General features: G+C 46.4%; 1 long non-coding RNA gene across 3 annotated transcripts in view; it reads right to left on the bottom strand.

Moving 5' to 3' along the window:
* LOC134944523 (uncharacterized) overlaps window positions 1–9147 on the bottom strand; it is a 61996-nt gene extending 52849 nt beyond the window's left edge. The window contains exons 1-2 of one of the 3 annotated variants that reach the window (XR_010181889.1): window positions 8500–9147; window positions 5045–5157 (exon numbers count right to left, since the gene is read on the bottom strand). This is a non-coding gene — a long non-coding RNA (uncharacterized LOC134944523). Of the gene's footprint in view, window positions 1–252; window positions 451–5044; window positions 5158–8499 lie in introns of those variants that run through there. The other 2 variants (XR_010181890.1, XR_010181891.1) reach the window with 2 other exon arrangements.
* Window positions 9148–20947: the final 11800 nt, after the last annotated feature.

The following is a 20947-nucleotide window of genomic DNA, read 5'->3' as shown; positions in this document are numbered from 1 at the left end:
ATACGTAATGCCCCCCCTATAGTAGTAGCGTCCTTATATGTAATGCCCCCCCTATATTAGTAGCGTCCTTGCATGTAATGGCCCCCCCAGCAGTGGCATCCATAAAATGCGCACACACAGACATACCTCACACACACACAATTCACACATATATACAAACACACACACCCCACCATATATACACCCACACACACTATATACACACACCCACTATATACACACACACACATTTCTCTCTCACCCTCCACTTACCAAGTCTGGCTGGCCGTCCCTGCAATGCTGATTCCACCATTGTTCAGCTGTCTGGTCCCGTGTAGCCCCGCCCCTCTATTCCGTGTAGCTCCGCCCCTCGTGACGCCGTAGCTCCGCCCCCTTTTCGAGACCCACACAGCCCGCTGTCACAGACTCACAGGTGATTGGAGGGGGGAGGACAGGCACAGCAGCTGGTGGCCATCCTCACCTCCTATACTGTAAGGGTAGATGCTAGAATCAAGTGGGCTAAGGGACCTTTTCCGTAAGGGGGAGGAGTTACGACGCAAGGGGGAGGAGCTAGGCCAGCGGGATAGTTCCTCTACTATCCACGCCACCAACTATTACCTTTAGTAATTAGGTGGCAGTATGGTTGGTTCTATATCGGAGGGTCTTGCACCTGACTGCTGCTGGCACTGGGTATGGAGTAGCTCCCTGCAGCAGATGCAGTTGACTCCGCCCAGCTCTGTGACTCCGCCCAGCGTTACGAGCACAGAGTCACAGATTAAGGCAAATATATAGGAGATATATATATACACGCTGAATTTAGCACTTTATATATTTCATGTTTTTATATAGGTTTTCATGCTTTTTCTTTTCTAACAAGTATTTTAAATAACTTTAAGCTCTATTAGGTGCTTGTATCCATATACCTGATTTTAGTGTGTGTGTGTGTGTGTGTGTGTGTGTGTGTGTGTGTGTGTGTGTGTGTGTGTGTGTGTATGTGTGTGTACATATAATACAAATTAGCACGTTGACATTCACAATGTCGACACTGTGTTGACATGATCTGACCCTAACCACAGCTTGAATATTGGGGAGATGTACTAAGCCTTGGAGAGAGATAAAGTACCAGCCAATCAGCTCCTAACTGCCATGTTACAGGTTGTGTTTGAAAAATGACAGTTAGTAGCTGATTGCCTGGTACTTTATCTCTCTCCTCTCTATTTCTCTTCAAGGCTTAGTACATCTGCCCCACCTAAACCTAATCCTAAAACTAACGTGGACTGCTGAGCTGACATTGGCCCTCATTCCGAGTTGTTCGCTCGCATGCTGCTTTTAGCAGCATTGCACACGCTAAGCCGCCGCCTACTGGGAGTGAATCTTAGCTTATCAAAATTGCGAACGAAAGATTAGCAAAATTGCGAATAGACACGTCTTAGCAGTTTCTGAGTAGCTCCACACTTACTCGGCATCTGTGATCAGTTCAGTCAGTTTCGTTCCTGGTTTGACGTCACAAACACACCCAGCGTTCGGCCAGACACTCCTCCGTTTCTCCAGCCACTCCCGCGTTTTTCCCAGAAACGGTAGCGTTTTTTCGCACACACCCATAAAACGGACAGTTTCCGCCCAGAAACACCCACTTCCTGTCAATCACATTACGATCACCAGAACGAAGAAAAAACCTTGTAATGCCGTGAGTAAAATACCTAACTGCATAGCAAATTTACTTGGCGCAGTCGCACTGCGGACTTTGCGCATGCGCATTAGCGACTAATCGCTCCGTTGCGACAAAAAAATAACGAGCGAACAACTCGGAATGACCCCCATTGTGCCTGTCAGTGTTCACAATATTATGACAGTCAACATTTTACCCATGTCAGCATTGTGACTGTTACTATTCAAACCGCGTCGATATAACGACTACGTACCAAATAATTGAACAACTTTTGAAAGTGCCATGAAGACTAATACAACAGAGAAAACATCTGTTATCTAAGTGCAGGTTCAGAAGGGTAACGATATTCAGAAGTGATATAACCACCATGGAATGTCGGCCAAAGCCTAAAAGCAGAAGTGGCAAACATACAGGGCTCTGGGTGGGGTCACAATGAAGGGAATGTCACACTGGCATTCCAGCCACTTCAGCAGTTTCCATAATGCAGATGGCAGCAGTATGCCGGACACATGTCTGCAGTGCTCACTACTAATGTTCTACAGATGAAATACATTATATCTGAGCAGATGCTGACACGCTTATTATAAGCTATGGGCTGTAGATATTCTGGGCTTCTTCAGCTGAGGTAAAATTCCGCTTCAGTACCTCTAAAGATGGACAAGTGCTGGCTCACTGCTCCTGGCTAGTGTCGACGATATAATTACAGGATAGTTATCACACATTGAGGTGTCGACACAGATTTACTAGCGCAGTGATAAGCGCGGATACAAAATCTGTGTTATGCTGCCGAATTGTATTGATCATTTATGTATTAACATATATTTATGTGGGCTGCGGTCTGGATCCCGACAGTAAGAAACCCGGCAGCGGAATACCGACGGATTCCGACAGTAAGTACTGGGGCTAGTTTTAGGCACTAGTGTGGGAGGGTTAGGGTTAAGATAGGTCGGGGTTTAGGCTGCAGGAGGGGTGAGTTAGGGTTAGGCTGCGGGAGGGGTGAGTTAGGGTTATGCTGTGGGAGGGGTGAGTTAGGGTTAGGCTGTGGGAGGGGACGTATAGGGTTAGGCTGCGGGATGGGTGGGTTAGCGGTAGGGTCATGGTAAAAATACCAGGATCAGTCAGCATTCCGACTGTTAGTATTCCGATACTATCCCATTTATATAACGCACACGTACTGTGCAGTGCTTTACAGAGAATATATCATTCACATCTTACACCGATAGAGCTTACAATCGCATGTACACACATTCACATTAAGGTTACAGCATGTGTTTTGGCAGTATCCAGCTAAACTACCAGTATGGCCCAGATTTATCAAACCTTGGAGAGTGATAAATCTCATGGTGATAAAGTACCAGCCAATCAGCTCCTAACTGTCATTCAAACCCAGCCTGTAACATGGCAGTTAGAATCTGATTGGCTAGTACTTTATCACCGCCAGGGAGAATGTACACTGTGGGGCAGATGTACTTAGCCTTGGGCTTATTGGCTGGCACTTTATCTCTCTCCCCTCTTACCAGCCTGCCATAAACCACCGGTGTCCCCCTGTGCGGCACGTGTGCCAGCTGTGTGGGCGTGCGAATACTATATTTTTGATCTGATAGTAAGGAGGAGGCCTGGCCACACATCCCCAAGCTGACCACTCCCTTCCAAGACAGAATAATCGTCAGCCCTGCCCAAACATCCCGATTCCAACGGGACACTCCCATTTTTCAGTCCCTGTACCGATGTCCCACCCACGGCCGTAATGTCCCTCTGGTGAGGGGTGAGGTTGGCGAGTATTTGATCATCACTATTCTGCAGAGCAAAGCAGCGGGTTATCCCTGAATAGATGCTGTGCACATGCGCACGGAAGCTATACAGTGTAAATACTAGAGCTCGGGGGCTGCCAAAAAAATGGGGGACATGCAGCCAGGACGTGCCCTCATGTCCTTGACCAATGCTCCCCACCACACCAAGGCCACCTTCGCTTTGCGGGGGTCCCGGTTTGCAATTGCTTATGGGTAAGAATATACTAAAGAATACATGAACTAGAACTAAACATTATAACCAAAAGCCATGAGTTTCTCAGTAAATCATTGCAATGTTCTATTTTATTGCATAATATTATTATCACACTACACTTATCTTCATCTATGTAATCCCAGCATGTTTGGTGCAGCAATCTTAAAAAAAAATAAACATTAATGGGATAAGTGATGGGTCAATTTGCTGCAGAATCCACAGTATTGCATACTTTTTATTTATTATAAACCATTTCTACTAAGTAAAAATGTACAGATTTGTGATGCCAGAGCTGAATATTATATCCCGTAGTCAAAATATACAAATATTTTGCCCACGCTAACAAATGTGGATACATATTAGCAGAAAAGTCCGTAATAACTATGGGCGCCCTGACAAATTTTGATCTCCCACCTTTGTTGGAAATGAAGTGTGTACAGTAATGGTATGTAACATACCAGTCCAGTGGCTTAACCACTAGTGTGGTTTATTGATAAGTGAGGGTACAGCCATATTCAGGGCGGGATGTACAAAAGCAGAAAATCGGTAATTGGGGTTTTTACCGCATTTCCAAATGTACTAAAGCCCCAACGCCGGGGCTCCGATGCCTATAGGCTTCTTACTGCATTGCACTGTGTGAGGGATCTCCCAGCATGCCCTGCGGCCACCGCGTCCTTCTGCGTATCCGCAGATGGATTTCCGAGTAAAGGACAGCTCTTATAAGGAGAGCCGTCCTTTGCGATACTAATCACATAAGTTAATGCATATGCGATTAGTATCAATGTGATGTGTGGTGGGATGTACACCGCAAGGTTAGTACATCCCGCCCTCAGTGTTACACTGGTTCAGGCATGAAGTGGAGCTTGTAGCGGGCTGGGAGCTACTAACAGCTCACCAGCCGGTGACTGTTGACTGTTGGAGCTAATGATGAGACATATGTTTCCCACTATGTCACTCATGCATAGTAACAAGATGGCGCCATGCATGCTCAGTAACTAGTACATTTGAGGGGGGTGGGGGGGTTGGGCTCAGCTTGTGTGTATGCGTATATATATATATATATGGACGGCAACATATTAATTATATAATTTTCTCTATCGTCCTAGTGGATGCTGGGGTTCCTGAAAGGACCATGGGGAATAGCGGCTCCGCAGGAGACAGGGCACAAAAAGTAAAGCTTTAGGATCAGGTGGTGTGCACTGGCTCCTCCCCCTATGACCCTCCTCCAAGCCTCAGTTAGATTTTTGTGCCCGGCCGAGAAGGGTGCAATCTAGGTGGCTCTCCTAAAGAGCTGCTTAGAAAAGTTTAGCTTAGGTTTTTTATTTTACAGTGAGTCCTGCTGGCAACAGGATCACTGCAACGAGGGACTTAGGGGAGAAGAAGTGAACTCACCTGCGTGCAGGATGGATTGGCTTCTTTGGCTACTGGACATTAGCTCCAGAGGGACGATCACAGGTACAGCCTGGATGGTCACCGGAGCCTCGCCGCCGGCCCCCTTGCAGATGCTGAAACGAGAAGAGGTCCAGAATCGGCGGCAGAAGACTCCTCAGTCTTCTTAAGGTAGCGCACAGCACTGCAGCTGTGCGCCATTTCCTCTCAGCACACTTCACACGGCAGTCACTGAGGGTCAGGGTCGGATCTAGACTTTTCTTTTAGGGGGGGCGGTTTACTGTTTAATTTTGACCCCTCCCCTATCCAGTCCCAACTCCTCCCCTCTTCAGTCTTGACTCCTCCCCTATCCAGTCCCAATTCCTCCATCACACAAATAAATATATTTTAAGTTTATTTGCTTTATTTTAAGCAAAACACTAAATAGCTATAAATAACAACAATGAAAGCAACAAACAACCGACGCCAGAGTCCCAGTGACGACAGCAGCGTGTCCCCTTGCGGACTCGCTGCACTCACCACGTTCCAGGCCTGGTGGTGAGCTTTGCTCGCCACACTATTAAATTCCCCCTTGGGGGGTGGTGTGGACAACCCCCCGAGTAGGAATTAGGGGCCCCATTCGGGATTCCGTCTGCTGGCATTTCCTTGGCTGTCGGGATTCCGGCGTCTGTATCCTGATCGCCGGGATCCTATATGCCGGGAAAGTGACTGCTTCCCAATTAACCACCTACTGTACATGCAGGGTCGGATCTAGACTTTTCTTTTAGGGGGGGCGGTTTACTGTTTAATTTTGACCCCTCCCCTATCCAGTCCCAACTCCTCCCCTCTTCAGTCTTGACTCCTCCCCTATCCAGTCCCAATTCCTCCATCACACAAATAAATATATTTTAAGTTTATTTGCTTTATTTTAAGCAAAACACTAAATAGCTATAAATAACAACAATGAAAGCAACAAACAACCGACGCCAGAGTCCCAGTGACGACAGCAGCGTGTCCCCTTGCGGACTCGCTGCACTCACCACGTTCCAGGCCTGGTGGTGAGCTTTGCTCGCCACACTATTAAATTCCCCCTTGGGGGGTGGTGTGGACAACCCCCCGAGTAGGAATTAGGGGCCCCATTCGGGATTCCGTCTGCTGGCATTTCCTTGGCTGTCGGGATTCCGGCGTCTGTATCCTGATCGCCGGGATCCTATATGCCGGGAAAGTGACTGCTTCCCAATTAACCACCTACTGTACATGGTGGCCCCGCTGTTGTCTCACAAATAAGTAGTAGTTACCACTGTCTTCAAGTTTCTACATAATATTGGTCCTATAATGTGTATCAAACAGTCTATATATCAGTGGGAGAGATCCCTTGATTATAAATGACACCCTAATAGCTGGTAGGGATATATTGCCAGCCAAGCAGGTTTAGGATTTGTTAGTGGGTGTTTGGTATAATAATCACTTCTACAACACATCAAATCAAAGTTCCCCAATATTACATCTTCCAAAGATATGTTCATCATAATTTATGACACGTCATGTACAGTTGTGATACCTAAAGTATAAAAGGTTGTAATCCCCTAATATTAGGGTATAGCAAAAAAATATATTAAATTAAAACAAATGTCTGGAGTAATTATTCTCATCTATTTCTCATCTTAATATGAGGTGCTGAAATAGAGTCAGTCAATCAAGTTTTATGATATGTTGACATTGTTATGAAATACAGTATTATAAACCTTGATGATTGACTGACTCTATATAAGCACCTTATATTAAGATGATAAATAGTATAAATGTGATAATAACTATAATTACTTAGAATAATTGTATCAATCAGAGATCTTTGGGATACTACCAACATTTATTGATACAAATGGTAACAAGTGGCATATTATTACCCCTTACGGGTGGTATTCAGTGTGCCGGCTGTTCAGTATACCGGCGCCGGAATCCCGACACCCGGCATACCGACAACTATTCTCCCTCTTGGGGGTTCGCAACTCCCCTGGACGCGCGCCACCGTGCCCGCAGCGTGGCAAGCGTAGCGAGCCAGCAAGGGGCTCATTTGCGCTCGCCCAGCTGTCGGCATGCCGGCGGTCGGGATCCCGGCGCCTGTTGCTGGGCGCCGGTAACCCGACCGCCGGCAAAACATACTACACCCACCCCCCCTTACACATCTCCAATGCCGGATCCCACCTGGGAATTGGAAACGGGTCCTTCCCAGGTGGGATCCGGCTTTGGACCTTAGAGGCTGCCTTTCCCAACCAAGTAATTTGGCGGGTCGTCTTGCTATGGGGGGTGGGACTGGAAATACATGTGATCTGTGTGGAGTTTATGTTTTTGTCATGTGAAATTTTAAAATTATTAAACAGTACTTCACTATGGGGGTCATTTTGACCTGATCGCATGCTGCCATTCATCGCAGCGTAGCGATCAGGTCAGAAGTGCGCATGCGCCGCAGTGCGCCGGCGCATGGCTGACAGGCGACGGCTGTCATTGCCTAGCGATCGACTCTTCCTGATTGACAGGCAGAGGTGTTTGCTGGCCGGGAGGAGGCGGCACGGCGGCGTTTGGTCACCGTTTTGTAGGCGCGGTCCGTCCAACGCAGGTGTGGCTGGTCCGCAGCGGCTGTGTGACGTCACACACAGCCGCTGCGACCCGGGCAGCGACGAGTAGCTCCCGGCCAGCACACAAAAGCTGCGCTGGCCGGGAGCTACTCCTGAAGTACAAAAACATCGCCGATGCTTTTGTACTTCTACGACGGGGCTGGGACTGACATGCGGGGCGGGATAGAACCTGTGCTGGGCGTCCCCCCGCATGTCAGTGTGGATGATCGTAGCTGTGCTAAATTTAGCACAGCTACGATCAGGTCGGAATGACCCCCCCATATTTTCTTATCCCATCCATTTTGGGTACATTTGAATGAGCCTAATGAGACGTATGCTGTGAGATGTGACATCTGCTGTATCCGAAGTGGCCTATTTATGAACAACCTACATATGCAGTAGCGCTGGATCTCTCCCAGTGATATATAAACTATTTGATGCATATTATAGGACCAATAATATACAGGAACTTGAAGACAGTTGTAACTAATACTTATTTGTAAGACTACAGCGGGGCCACCTTGTAGGTGGTTAATTATATGGTGAAGACAATTCCAAGTTGATACTTCATAGAATGTGTACGGTGTTATTTATGAGAAACTAACCAAATAGAGGACAAATTAGCAGACACAGGTTTTTTTGTATAGTATTTTTATACACACTTTCTGTACTTTTACGCTCGTCTCTATAGTTTTAATATAGGACGTGATATGTCATTTTTAACATTATGAAATACAAGGTATGTTTTAAAACCTACTGTATAAGGGCACCTACAGTATTACAGACACCCTTTATCGTATTGTACATATGGGAGACTAAACCTGTAATACCCTGCCTAGGGAATTTAACAATAAGATCTCTTACCGGTTGTATGGCCCCTCTGCAACAGGCTGGTCCCTGTGACTGACTGGCAGGATGGTCCCTGTGACTGACTGGCAGGATGGTCCCTGTGACTGACTGGCAGGATGGTCCCTGTGGCAGACTGGCAGGATAGTCCCTCTGGCTGGTCTCTGGGTGCAGGAATGCAGTGTGCTCTCACTCTGTGCAGCAAAGTAAAGTGGAACACAGGACAAAAAGAAATGGAACGCACAGTTCCATTATGCTTCCTCTTCCTGTGTACAGTGTACACAGAACAGGTTCTACCCTCCCAACACTATACTGTTTCTATTAGCCCACAGGCCTGTCATGTAACTGTAGCCACGCCCCCAGCACACAGCCACTTCCTGACCTCGTCTTATCAGCACTGTTTAGATGCCACAAGAAAGCAGTCTCAATCAACAAAATATGTTGATTTACTGCCGTCCAGGCCAAAGGGGTGAGTGGGGAGGAAGGGCACCTGCTGTGAGATGCTGCGTCTGGGAGCTCGGCTCGGCGCCACTGACAATAGCTGACAGCCAGCTGAGTGAGGAAGGGAGGAGGGAGGAGGGAGCAGGACTTCACAGACAGTTTGTCTGCCTGTCGGACGGAGTTTGCTAGGGGGGGCGACCGCCCCCATCGCCCCCGTCTCTATCCGTGCCTGCTGAGGGTGCAGGGCGCTGGGAGGGGGGCGCCCTGGGAGGCAAATGAAAACCTTTTTTGGCTAAAAATACCTCACATATAGCCTCCGGGGGCTATATGGAGATATTTAACCCCTGCCAGAATCCATTAAAGAGCGGGAGACGAGCCCGCCGAAAAAGGGGCGGGGCCTATCTCCTCAGCACACAGCGCCATTTTCCCTCACAGAAAGGTTGGAGGGAAGGCTCCCAGGCTCTCCCCTGCACTGCACTACAGAAACAGGGTTAAAACAGAGAGGGGGGGCACTAATTTGGCGTTAGAAATATATAAAAGATGCTATAAGGGAAAACACTTATATAAGGTTGTCCCTATATAATTATAGCGTTTTTGGTGTGTGCTGGCAAACTCTCCCTCTGTCTCTCCAAAGGGCTAGTGGGTCCTGTCCTCTATCAGAGCATTCCCTGTGTGTGTGCTGTGTGTCGGTACGTGTGTGTCGACATGTATGAGGACGATGTTGGTGAGGAGGCGGAGCAATTGCCTGTAATGGTGATGTCACTCTCTAGGGAGTCGACACCGGAATGGATGGCTTATTTAGGGAATTACGTGATAATGTCAACACGCTGCAAGGTCGGTTGACGACATGAGACGGCCGACAAACAATTAGTACCGGTCCAGACGTCTCAGAAACACCGTCAGGGGTTTTAAAACGCCCGTTTACTTTAGTCGGTCGACACAGACACAGACACGGACACTGAATCAAGGGTCGACGGTGAATAAACAAACGTATTCCTTATTAGGGCCACACGTTAAGGGCAATGAAGGAGGTGTTACATATTTCTGATACTACAAGTACCACAAAAGAGGGTATTATGTGGGATGTGAAAAAACTACCGTAGTTTTTCCTGAATCAGATAAATTAAATGAAGTGTGTGATGATGCGTGGGTTCCCCCCGATAGAAAATTATGGGCGGTATACCCTTTCCCGCCAGAAGTTAGGGCGCGTTGGGAAACACCCCTTAGGGTGGATAAGGCGCTCACACGCTTATCAAAACAAGTGGCGGTACCGTCTATAGATAGGGCCGTCCTAAAGGAGCCAGCTGACAGGAGGCTGGAAAATATCATAAAAAGTATATACACACATACTGGTGTTATACTGCGACCAGCGATCGCCTCAGCCTGGATGTGCAGAGCTGGGGTGGCTTGGTCGGATTCCCTGACTAAAAATATTGATACCCTTGACAGGGACAGTATTTTATTGACTATAGAGCATTTAAAGGATGCATTTTCTATATATGCGAGATGCACAGAGGGATATTTGCACTCTGGCATCAAGAGTAAGTGCGATGTCCATATCTGCCAGAAGATGTTTATGGACACGACAGTGGTCAGGTGATGCAGATTCCAAACGGCACAAAGGTGTATTGCCGTATAAAGGAAGAGGAGTTATTTGGGGTCGGTCCATCGGACCTGGTGGGCCACGGCAACTGCTGGAAAATCCACCGTTTTTACCCTAAGTCACATCTCTGCAGAAAAAGACACCGTCTTTTCAGCCTCAGTCCTTTCGTCCCTATAAGAGTCATATCTGCCCAGGGATAGAGGAAAGGGAAGAAGACTGCAGCAGGCAGCCCATTCCCAGGAACAGAAGCGTTCCACCGCTTCTGCCAAGCTCTCAGCATGACGCTGGGACCGTGCAGGACCCCTGGATCCTACATGTAGTATCCCAGGGATACAGATTGGAATGTCGAGACGTTTCCCCTTCGCAGGCTCCTGAAGTCTGGTTTACCAAGGTCTCCCTCCGACAAGGAGGCAGTATGGGAAACAATTCACAAGCTGTATTCCCAGCAGGTGATAATCAAATTACCCCTCCTACAACAAGAAAAGGGGTATTATTCCACATTATATTGTGGTACTGAAGCCAGAAGGCTAGGTGAGACCTATTCTAAATCTAAAAAAATTTGAACACTTACAAAGGTTCAAATCAAGATGGAGTCACTCAGAGCAGTGATAACGAACCAGGAAGAAGGGGACTATATAGTGTCCCGAGACATCAGGGATGCTTACCTCCATGTCCAAAATTTGCCCTTCTCACTAAGGGTACCTCAGGTTCGTGGTACAGAACTGTCACTATCAGTTTCAGACGCTGCCGTTTGGATTGTCCACGGCACCCCGGGTCTTTACCAAGGTAATGGCCGAAATGATGATTCTTCTTCGAAGAAAAGGCGTCTTAATTATCCCTTACTTGGACGATCTCCTGATAAGGGCAAAGTCCAGGGAACAGTTGGAGGTCGGAGTAGCACTATCTCGGATACTGCTACAACAGCACGGGTGGATTCTAAATATTCCAAAATCGCAGCTGATCCCGACGACAAGTCTGCTGTGCCTAGGGATGATTCTGGACACAGTCCAGAAAAAGGTGTTTCTCCCGGAAGAGAAAGCCAGGGAGTTATCCGAGCTAGTCAGGAACCTCCTAAAATCAGTGCATCATTGCACAAGGGTCCTGGTAAAGATGGTGACTTCCTACGAAGCAATTCCATTCGGCAGATTTCACGCAAGAATTTTTCAGTGGGATCTGCTGGACAAATGGTCCGGATCGCATCTTCAAGGACAAGGGTGTCTCTCCTGTGGTGGTTACAGAGTGCTCATCTTCTAGAGGGCCGCAGATTCGGCATTCAGGATTGGATGCTGGTGACCACGGAGGCCAGCCCGAGAGGCTGGGGAGCAGTCACACAAGGAAAAAATTTCCAGGGAGTGTGATCAAGTCTGGAGACTTTTCTCCACATAAATATACTGGAGCTAAGGGTAAATTTATAATACTCTAAGCTTAGCAAGACCTCTGCTTCAAGGTCAGCCGGTATTGATCCAGTGGGAAAAACATCACGGCAGTCGCCCACGTAAATAGACAGGGCGGCACAAGAAGCAGGAGGGCAATGGCAAAAACTGCAAGGACTTTTCGCTGGGCGGAAAATCATGTGATAGCACTGTCAGCAGTGTTTCATTCCGGGAATGGAAACTGGGAAGCAGACTTCCTCAGCAGGCACGACCTCCACCCGGCAGAATGGAAACTTCATCGGGAAGTTTTCCACATGATTGTAAACCGTTGGGAAATACCAAAGGTGGACATGATGGCGTCCCGTCTGAACAAAAAACGGGACAGGTATTGCGCCAGGTTAAGAGACCCTCAGGCAATAGCTGTGGATGTTCTGGTAACACCATGGATGTACCAGTCGGTGTATGTGTTCCATCCTCTGCTTCTCATACCTAAGGTACTGAGACTTATAAGACGTAGAGGAGTAAGAACTATACTCATGGCTCCGGATTGGCCAAGAAGGATTTGGTACCCGGAACTTCAAGAGATGCTCACAGAGGACTTGTGGCCTCTGCCGCTAAGAAGGGACTTGTTTCAGCAAGTACCATGTCTGTTCCAAGACTTACCGCAGCTGCGTTTGACGGCATGGTGGTGGAACGCCGGATCCTAAGGGAAAAAGGCACTCCGGAAGAGGTCATTCCTACCCTGGTCAAAGCCAGAAAGGAGGTGACCGCACAACATTATCACCACATGTGGCAAAAATATGTTGCGTGGTGTGAGGCCAGAAAGGCCCCACGAAGAAATTTCAACTCGGTCGATTCCTGCATTTCCTGCAAACGGGAGTGTCTATGGGCCTCAAATTGGGGTCCATTAAGGTTCAAATTTCGGCCCTGTCGATTTTCTTCCAAAAAGAAATGGCTTCAGTTCCTGAAGTCCAGAAGTTTGTCAAGGGAGTATTGCATATACAACCCCCTTTTGTGCCTCCAGTGGCACTGTGGGATCTCAACGTAGTTCTGGGATTCCTCAAATCACATTGGTTTAAAACCAGTCAAATCTGTGGATTTGAAGCATCTCACATGAAAAGTGACCATGCTCTTGGCCCTGGCCTGGACCAGGCGAGTGTCAAATTGGTGGTTTTTTTCTCAAAAAAGCCCATATCTGGTTGTCCATTTGGACAGGGCAGAGCTGCGGACTCGTCCCCAGTTCTCTCCCTAAGGTGGTGTCAGTGTTTCACCTGAACCAGCTTATTTTGGTGCCTTGCGCCTACTAGGGACTTGGAGGACTCCAGGTTGCTAGATGTTGTCAGGGCCCTGTAAATATAGGTTCCAGGACGGCTGGAGTCAGGAAAACTGACTTGCTGTTATCCTGTATGCACCCAACAAACTGGGTGCTCTTGCTTCTAAGCAGACTATTGCTAGTTGGATGTGTAATACAATTCAGCTTGCACATTCTGTGGCAGGCCTGCCACAGCCAAAATATGTAAATGCCCATTCCACAAGGAAGGTGGGCTTATCTTGGGCGGCTGCCCGAGGGGTCTCGGCTTTACAACTTTGCCGAGCGGCTATTTAGTCAGGGGCAAACACGTTGGTAAAATCCTACAAATTTGATACCCTGGCTAAGGAGGACCTGGAGTTCTCTCATTCGGTGCTGCAGAGTCATCCGCACTCTCCCGCCCGTTTGGGAGCTTTGGTATTATCCCCATGGTCCTTTCAGGAACCCCAGCATCCACTAGGACGATAGAGAAAATAAGAATTTACTTACCGATAATTCTATTTTTCGGAGTCCGTAGTGGATGCTGGGCGCCCATCCCAAGTGCGGATTATCTGCAATACTTGTACATAGTTACAAAAATCGGGTTATTATTGTTGTGAGCCATCTTTTCAGAGGCTCCGCTGTTATCATACTGTTAACTGGGTTCAGATCACAGGTTGTACAGTGTGATTGGTGTGGCTGGTATGAGTCTTACCCGGGATTCAAAATCCTTCCTTATTGTGTACGCTCGTCCGGGCACAGTATCCTAACTGAGGCTTGGAGGAGGGTCATAGGGGGAGGAGCCAGTGCACACCACCTGATCCTAAAGCTTTACTTTTTGTGCCCTGTCTCCTGCGGAGCCGCTATTCCCCATGGTCCTTTCAGGAACCCCAGCATCCACTACGGACTCCGAGAAATAGAATTATCGGTAAGTAAATTCTTATTTTATTCGTACAGTGTCAAAAACAAATATCAAATCACATACTGAATTGGAATGTTCTGCGGTACATACATACAGGTGCAGAATGTTATTACAGTAACATAATGCACAGTTTATATTTTGGCTAAACTGTGCATTGTGTTACTGTAATAACATTCTGCACCTGTATGTATGTACCACAGAACATTCCAATTCAGTATGTGATTTGATATTTGTTTTTGACACTGTACGAATAAAATGATATAATTCACAGTTTCACACACACAGTGTTGTCCTCCATATATATATATATATATATACACATACACACAAGGTGAGCGTAAACCCCCCCCCCCTCGAATTTACTGTATAACTACATATAGGATTGGGTAATCTATAGGGTAACACTTAGGGTAATCTTTTAGGCCAGCCCCCTAAAAGTGCAGCGCTGTCCCCCCCACTTTCTCTTCATGCTCAATAACTAGTAACACCGGTGGATGGGTGTGGATCATAGGGTCAACAGTAACTAGGTCGACAGTCTTTAGGTCGACCACTATTGATCGACAGTGACTAAGTCGACATCTGAAATAAGTCGACACTGCCTTTAGGTTGACATGAACAAGGTCAACATGGAAAAAGGTCGACATGAGTTAGTGCACCGTGTTCCATCGTCATGGCTCGCTCCGCTACCGCTGCCCTCGGAATAGGTTACTATTCCCAATCATAGGCCACGTGGATCGTAAAGTATGAAAAAGCTAAAAAAAATGGGGGGAAAAAGTGAAAAACTCATGTCGACCTTTTCCCATGTCAACCTTATCCAGGTCGAACTAGTGACCATGTCAACCTATAGACCATGTCGACCTAATGCATGTTGACCAATAGTGGTCGACCTAATGAGTGTCGACCTAAAGACCGGATACCCCGGTGGACATCTTGGTGAGGGAATAAAGCATCATCCCCAGAGGAGCAATGCTGGAGACTGTTCATTAGCGCACTCCTAGAATAACATCTGCTCCTTAAGAGATGACTTTGAGAAATGTTACAGTCAGTGGCGTCAGAAGGCGGGTGCGGGGGGTGCGGCCCGCACCCAGGTGTCACTCACAGAAGGGCTGACACCTAGTGCTGGCTCTTCTGCAGTGACAGGAGCCGAGTGCTGCAGTGTGATAATCCTCTGCAGCACTCCGCTCCTGTCACAGAAAAGGAGCCGGCACTGCACGCTGCATTTCCGAGGAAGCTGGATACACCCTCCGGAGTGAAGAAGAGGAGACCAGTGAGGCCACGCCCCCTTTAAATTAGGACACTCCCCTTTTCAGCTGGCTCTGGCAGGGTGAGGGTGGGAAGGGGAGGGGGGTGTAGTGATGCAGAGTGCGCACTGGGTGTACCCACACCTGGTGACGCCTCTGGTTACAGTATATATTATCTCACAACCTAATTGCACATTGATATTCAATGAAAAATTTGGAGATTAGTATTTTGAAATAATAGGTTTATTTGCAGCCACCCATACTTGTCCTGTATGTTATGCAGTGTGAACTTGGTTACAGTCACCAAGCAACGAACCTCCGTAACCTCATTCACGTTCTATGTATAAGTAAAGCTATGTAGTCCTAGCTGCTTCTCCCAGCTGCTCTATACATAAACAGTGTTGTAACTGTGCGGCGTCAGTAGAAGACATCTGCAACCCGAAAGTTGCAGGGAGCCAGTCGTGCTGACAATTGAGCAGGAGCTGGCTGGGCTGCAATGGGTGCTAAGGACCACGGGAGAGGGGGCATTGGCATTTCGCCAGAGTCCCGCGATGGGTGCTGTAGCAGCAGCAAAAATAACTCCCAAAATGGCCTCCATGCAAGGGCAGTAGGAAATATGTCTCCGGCCATGGCGGACGCCATGTTTCCGGAGACCTGCTCATGTGCAGTAGACTCTGGCACAATGCTGGAGCCTACGCTGCCGTGGGGAGGAGCTGCACATGGGACCCCTCTGCTCTTAAAATGCCCCTGAGAGGGGGGCTCAGTGCTTGACCCCCCCCCCCCCCCAACCCTTTAATGCAGCTCTGCACCCAGCATCCATGGGGCCAAAGGTTGGAGTCTAGGTTGCGTAATTGATGATCTGGCTTTGGGATGGCTATAGCGAGTAGCCATAAGGTATTGATGTTGACTTTTTTGGCTGCCCCTCCTTGATGCCGCACTTGCGTTATTGAGGCACTGATACTGTAAGCAGGGGGTTGGGATAACGCAGCTCAATGCAAATTGTGTCATCAAGATGAGCGGATTGCCCACTTCACTTGAAGAGTTTGCAGCAATGTAGGGTATCCTGGGAATGAGCCTACTTTTCTGGGCATCAGGTAGTGCCACCCGAGATTCAGGAGTCACCCGGTAGGCAAGTATGCCATAAGCAGGAGAGGGAGAAATTATAGAGGGAGCAAAAATCAGATCAGTAATGCCGATTATTAAACAAAGACCTGTAAATTGGGAATCAAAGTAAGTAATCCAGCACATAAGGGGCAAGTTGCTTTTGTTAAACATAAATGGGAGAGAATGACCAATCATGGTGGCTTAGAATTTATATAGAAACTTGCTATACATTATACACAACTACAGTATACAACTATACACAACTGAAAACAAATGTTATAGAAAGGGCAAACATGAGCCACAAATTTGGAACTACAAATGAATGGTGAATGTGAATGTGGCGCAAGCATGCACATAGCTATTGGACAACCTCAAATTTGCTTGAATTTTGGATAGGTTCCTCCATATCAAGTTATGCATTTGCACTAGCACAAATGGATATAAGTCCAGTGCATAAATTGCCTTTTTTTAAATATCTATCTACATGCTTTTCACAGGCATTAAAAATGGCAGTAAATTTAGGAGCTCATTTATCGAGTAATAAAGCTCATGTATGATAAATCTCACTGTGTATGATAAATGGCGCTCCTGCCATTCAGTTCCCAACTGTCATGTGTTCAGTTTCCAACTGTCATGTGTTCAGCTCCTAACTGTCATGTGTTCAGCTCCTAACTGTCATGTGTTCAGCTCCCAACTGTCATGTGTTCAGCTCCTGTCATGTGTTCAGCTCCCAACTGTCATGTGTTCAGCTCCTAACTGTCATGTGTTTGAAAAATGACAGTTGGGAGCCGATTAGCTGTAGCACCATTTATCATATACAACGAGTTTTATCACTCGTTGATAAATGGGCCCCTAAATACATTTCTTGCCAAAAGGCCAGATTTACGTATTGTTTTGGCCAAATTAGTGGTTCCCAAACTTTCTTTAACCACGGCAACCCTAGAGTGTGACTGCGCCACCAAGGGCAGGGGCCAGATGCAATAGCGGGCAAGTTTGCCGGTGGTGCGGAGTGCCAGCCAATCTCTGACTTTTTTTAAAGGGGAAATCATTTACAAGGCAAAACCATGCCTTATAAATGATGGTCCCTTTAAAAAAATGTCAGAGTTCGGCCAGCATCCCGCACCTCCGGCAAACTTGGCCACTATTATATCTGGGCAAAGGGCGTAGCTACCATAGGTGCAGCTGCTATGGGGCCCTGGGCTGAGAGGGGCACACCTTCCCTGTCACAGTTACATGTGTTATATACATTTTTCGCCATTGGGTGGTACATAGGGGTTCTTTCAAACTTTTTCCTTGGGGCCTGCAATATATCTAGGTATGCCCCTGGACCTGCTTATTGTAGTGTGGCATAAAATGAACTGGAGGGCATTTTAATGTTATATAACATGAACTGGGGCACTGTAATGAGACACAATATGAACAGGGGGTACTATATATCATAATGTGAATTGGGGGTACTGTGTGGCATAATGTGTACTGGCAGCTCTGAAATGTGACATAAGGTGAACTTAAGCACTACGGCGATTCATAAAATAAACTAGGGCACTACTATGGGGCATAACATTAAATGAGGCTCTGCTATGGTTCAGAAAATGAAAAAGGGCGCTATTATAGGGCATAAAATTAACAACTGCTGCATAGAGGTGTCTCTCTAGAAGCATTGGGACGGGGGCCCCTTCAAAATGTTGCTGTGGGGTCCACAAAGTTCTGGCTATGCCCCTGATCTGGCCCCAAAAGTTTCTTACTGATAAATTCAGAAAACATTATTAAATTAAGTAAATTATGCTTGCCTGTGCTTAGGGTCAGTTATGAGGTGGTGGATAGTGCTGCGCTTGTGTTTGTCCACATATTTTATGATTGCCAGTGGCTAGCACTGGTTTTTCCTATCCCATTGACCATGAATAAGTTGAATTGACCATGGACCTTCAACCAGTGACACCCCTGCAAGTACCCTGTGGCACCCAGTTTGGGAACCACTGGGCTAAATGATTTCATAGTCCCTTACGCTTCAAACTGACAGGGATTGGCTGAGCCAGAGGTGCTAAGAAAAATTGGGCCCCAAAACTTAGGGGGCCATCACTGTGGCAAAGCAGAGGTCATAATGTGGTACAATATGAAATGGATGCACTATAGTGTGGCATAATATGAACTGGGGCACTGTAATGTGGCACAATATGAGGTGGAGGCATTATAGTGTGGCATAATATGAACTGGGGCACTGTAATGTTGCACAATATGAGGTGGAGGCATTATAGTGTGGCATAATATGAACTGGGGCACTGTAATGTGGCACAATATGAGGTGGAGGCATTATAGTGTGGCATAATATGAACTGGGGTGCTGTAATGTGGCACAATATGAGGTGGAGGCATTATAGTGTGGCATAATATGAACTGGGGAACTGTAACATGGCATCATTTGACCTCAAGGGCACTGTAATGTGGCCCGGTATGAACAGGGGGCACTGTAATGTGGCACCATATGAAATTGAGGCACTATAGTGTGGCATAATATGAAGTGGGGAACTGTAATGTGGTATAATTTGACCTGGAGGGCACTGTAATGTGGCATAATATGAGGTGGAGGCATAATAGTGTGGCATAATATGAACTGGGGCACTGTAATGTGGCACAATATGAGGTGGAGGCATAATAGTGTGGCATAATATGAAGTGGGGCACTGTAATGTGGCACAATATGAGGTGGAGGCATTATAGTGTGGCATAATATGAACTGGGGTGCTGTAATGTGGCACAATATGAGGTGGAGGCATTATAGTGTGGCATAATATGAACTGGGGAACTGTAACATGGCATCATTTGACCTCAAGGGCACTGTAATGTGGCCCGGTATGAACAGGGGGCACTGTAATGTGGCACCATATGAAATTGAGGCACTATAGTGTGGCATAATATGAAGTGGGGCACTGTAATGTGGTATAATTTGACCTGGAGGGCACTGTAATGTGGCATAATATTAACTAAGGACACTGTATGTCATAATGTGAATTGTGGATACTGTGATGTGCACTGGCAGCCCTACATTGTGACATCAAAGTAAATTAGGGCACTGCTATGGGGCATAACATTAACCAGGGCACAGTTATGGTTCAGAAAATGAACTAGGGCACTACTATGGGGCATAAAATGAAAAACTGCTGTGGAGAGGCGTGTCTGAAGAATCAGTGGGACAGTGGTCCCTTTAATATGCTGCTATGGGGTCCACAAAGTTCTGGTTATGCGTACAAGATGTCCTAACCAGTTTTGCCAAATTTGGGCTGGCAATTTTATAAAATATTTACACATAACTAACATTTCTTACTGACATATCATTTAAAAAATGCACATTTGTGCAGAGCCAAAAATTTTGAAGCAGCTTCTACAACCAAATGTGTCAAGGGGTTGTAAGTACAGTACTGGGGTGACACTTCACACCCATATCTGTGTGTGACCAGTTTGGAAATACAAGCACAACTTTGATCTATCCCACCTGCTTTGTGGCACATTCTCAAAATTGTAGTTTTAAAATTGCTCAATAAGAATAATCTAATTTTAATAGCACAAAGAAACAAATCGTTATGTCACATGCAAAATCAGAAGAAATTATTACACTAGAAAATTATTCTGGCTCTGTTTCTGTTATAATAGCTGCAGAATATGGAAAGACCCGTCTTGGGCTAATAGCCTGGGACAATATCCCAAAACATCTTTTCCAGCATGCTCAAAAACTGTGAGGAAAGGAATGAGCACTGAAAACAAACAGGAGGTCATTATTGGAACAACCAGTCACTTTACAGGATCAGATTTGCATAGCAAACAGCCCTGATTAATATATTTGCAGAGAAGGTTGTGCAAGATATGAGAGAGAGGTTAAGGTTTGGCTTCATGGAACTGTTCAAGACTGAGTAAGCATTGCAATTCTGTGTCTACCTGAGATTTATAACACGCGAGCTGTGCTTCTTGGGTAGAACTTGCAAGCTATCCCTGATTTTTAGACAGATTCAAATGTCACACAAAGAAATTTGCGCAGACAATCCTGTCACGTCTCGCTGATTTTTAGAGTTTATTGAGTTGTGTTGACAGGTGCTCATCTCTCCATTTTTAATGTGTATTATTTTCTTTACTTCGCTGTCACTCTTTCAGGCTCATTTTTATTCCAAACAAATATCTAATTGCTTTCTTTAGCCTGGGAATATTTTTTTTTTTTTTTTTACTATTTAAGCAAATTGCCCCAGCAAAGTAACCTAATTGCGTTAGGACTTGTTCTCATGCACAAAAAAATAAAGTGAAAATTCATAAATAATGCGCATATTTTCTCATTTGATTTTTAAGCAGATTTTCTATTACATGTATTCTCTGCTGAAAAATCTATACAGCATGGGGCTAAAGGTGCCCATACATCAGCAATCAACTGGGGCAATTTGGAGTTTTGCACATGATTGTGTAAATAAAGGCACCCATACATCAGCAATCACAAAAAAAAAATCTGTAGATTC

This window comes from Pseudophryne corroboree, chromosome 7, assembly GCF_028390025.1.
Source record: "Pseudophryne corroboree isolate aPseCor3 chromosome 7, aPseCor3.hap2, whole genome shotgun sequence".
In the NCBI taxonomy this organism is placed as follows: Eukaryota; Metazoa; Chordata; class Amphibia; order Anura; family Myobatrachidae; genus Pseudophryne; species Pseudophryne corroboree.
The sequence above is the reverse complement of the archived record's forward strand: the minus strand, read 5'-3'. Positions and strand labels throughout refer to the sequence as shown.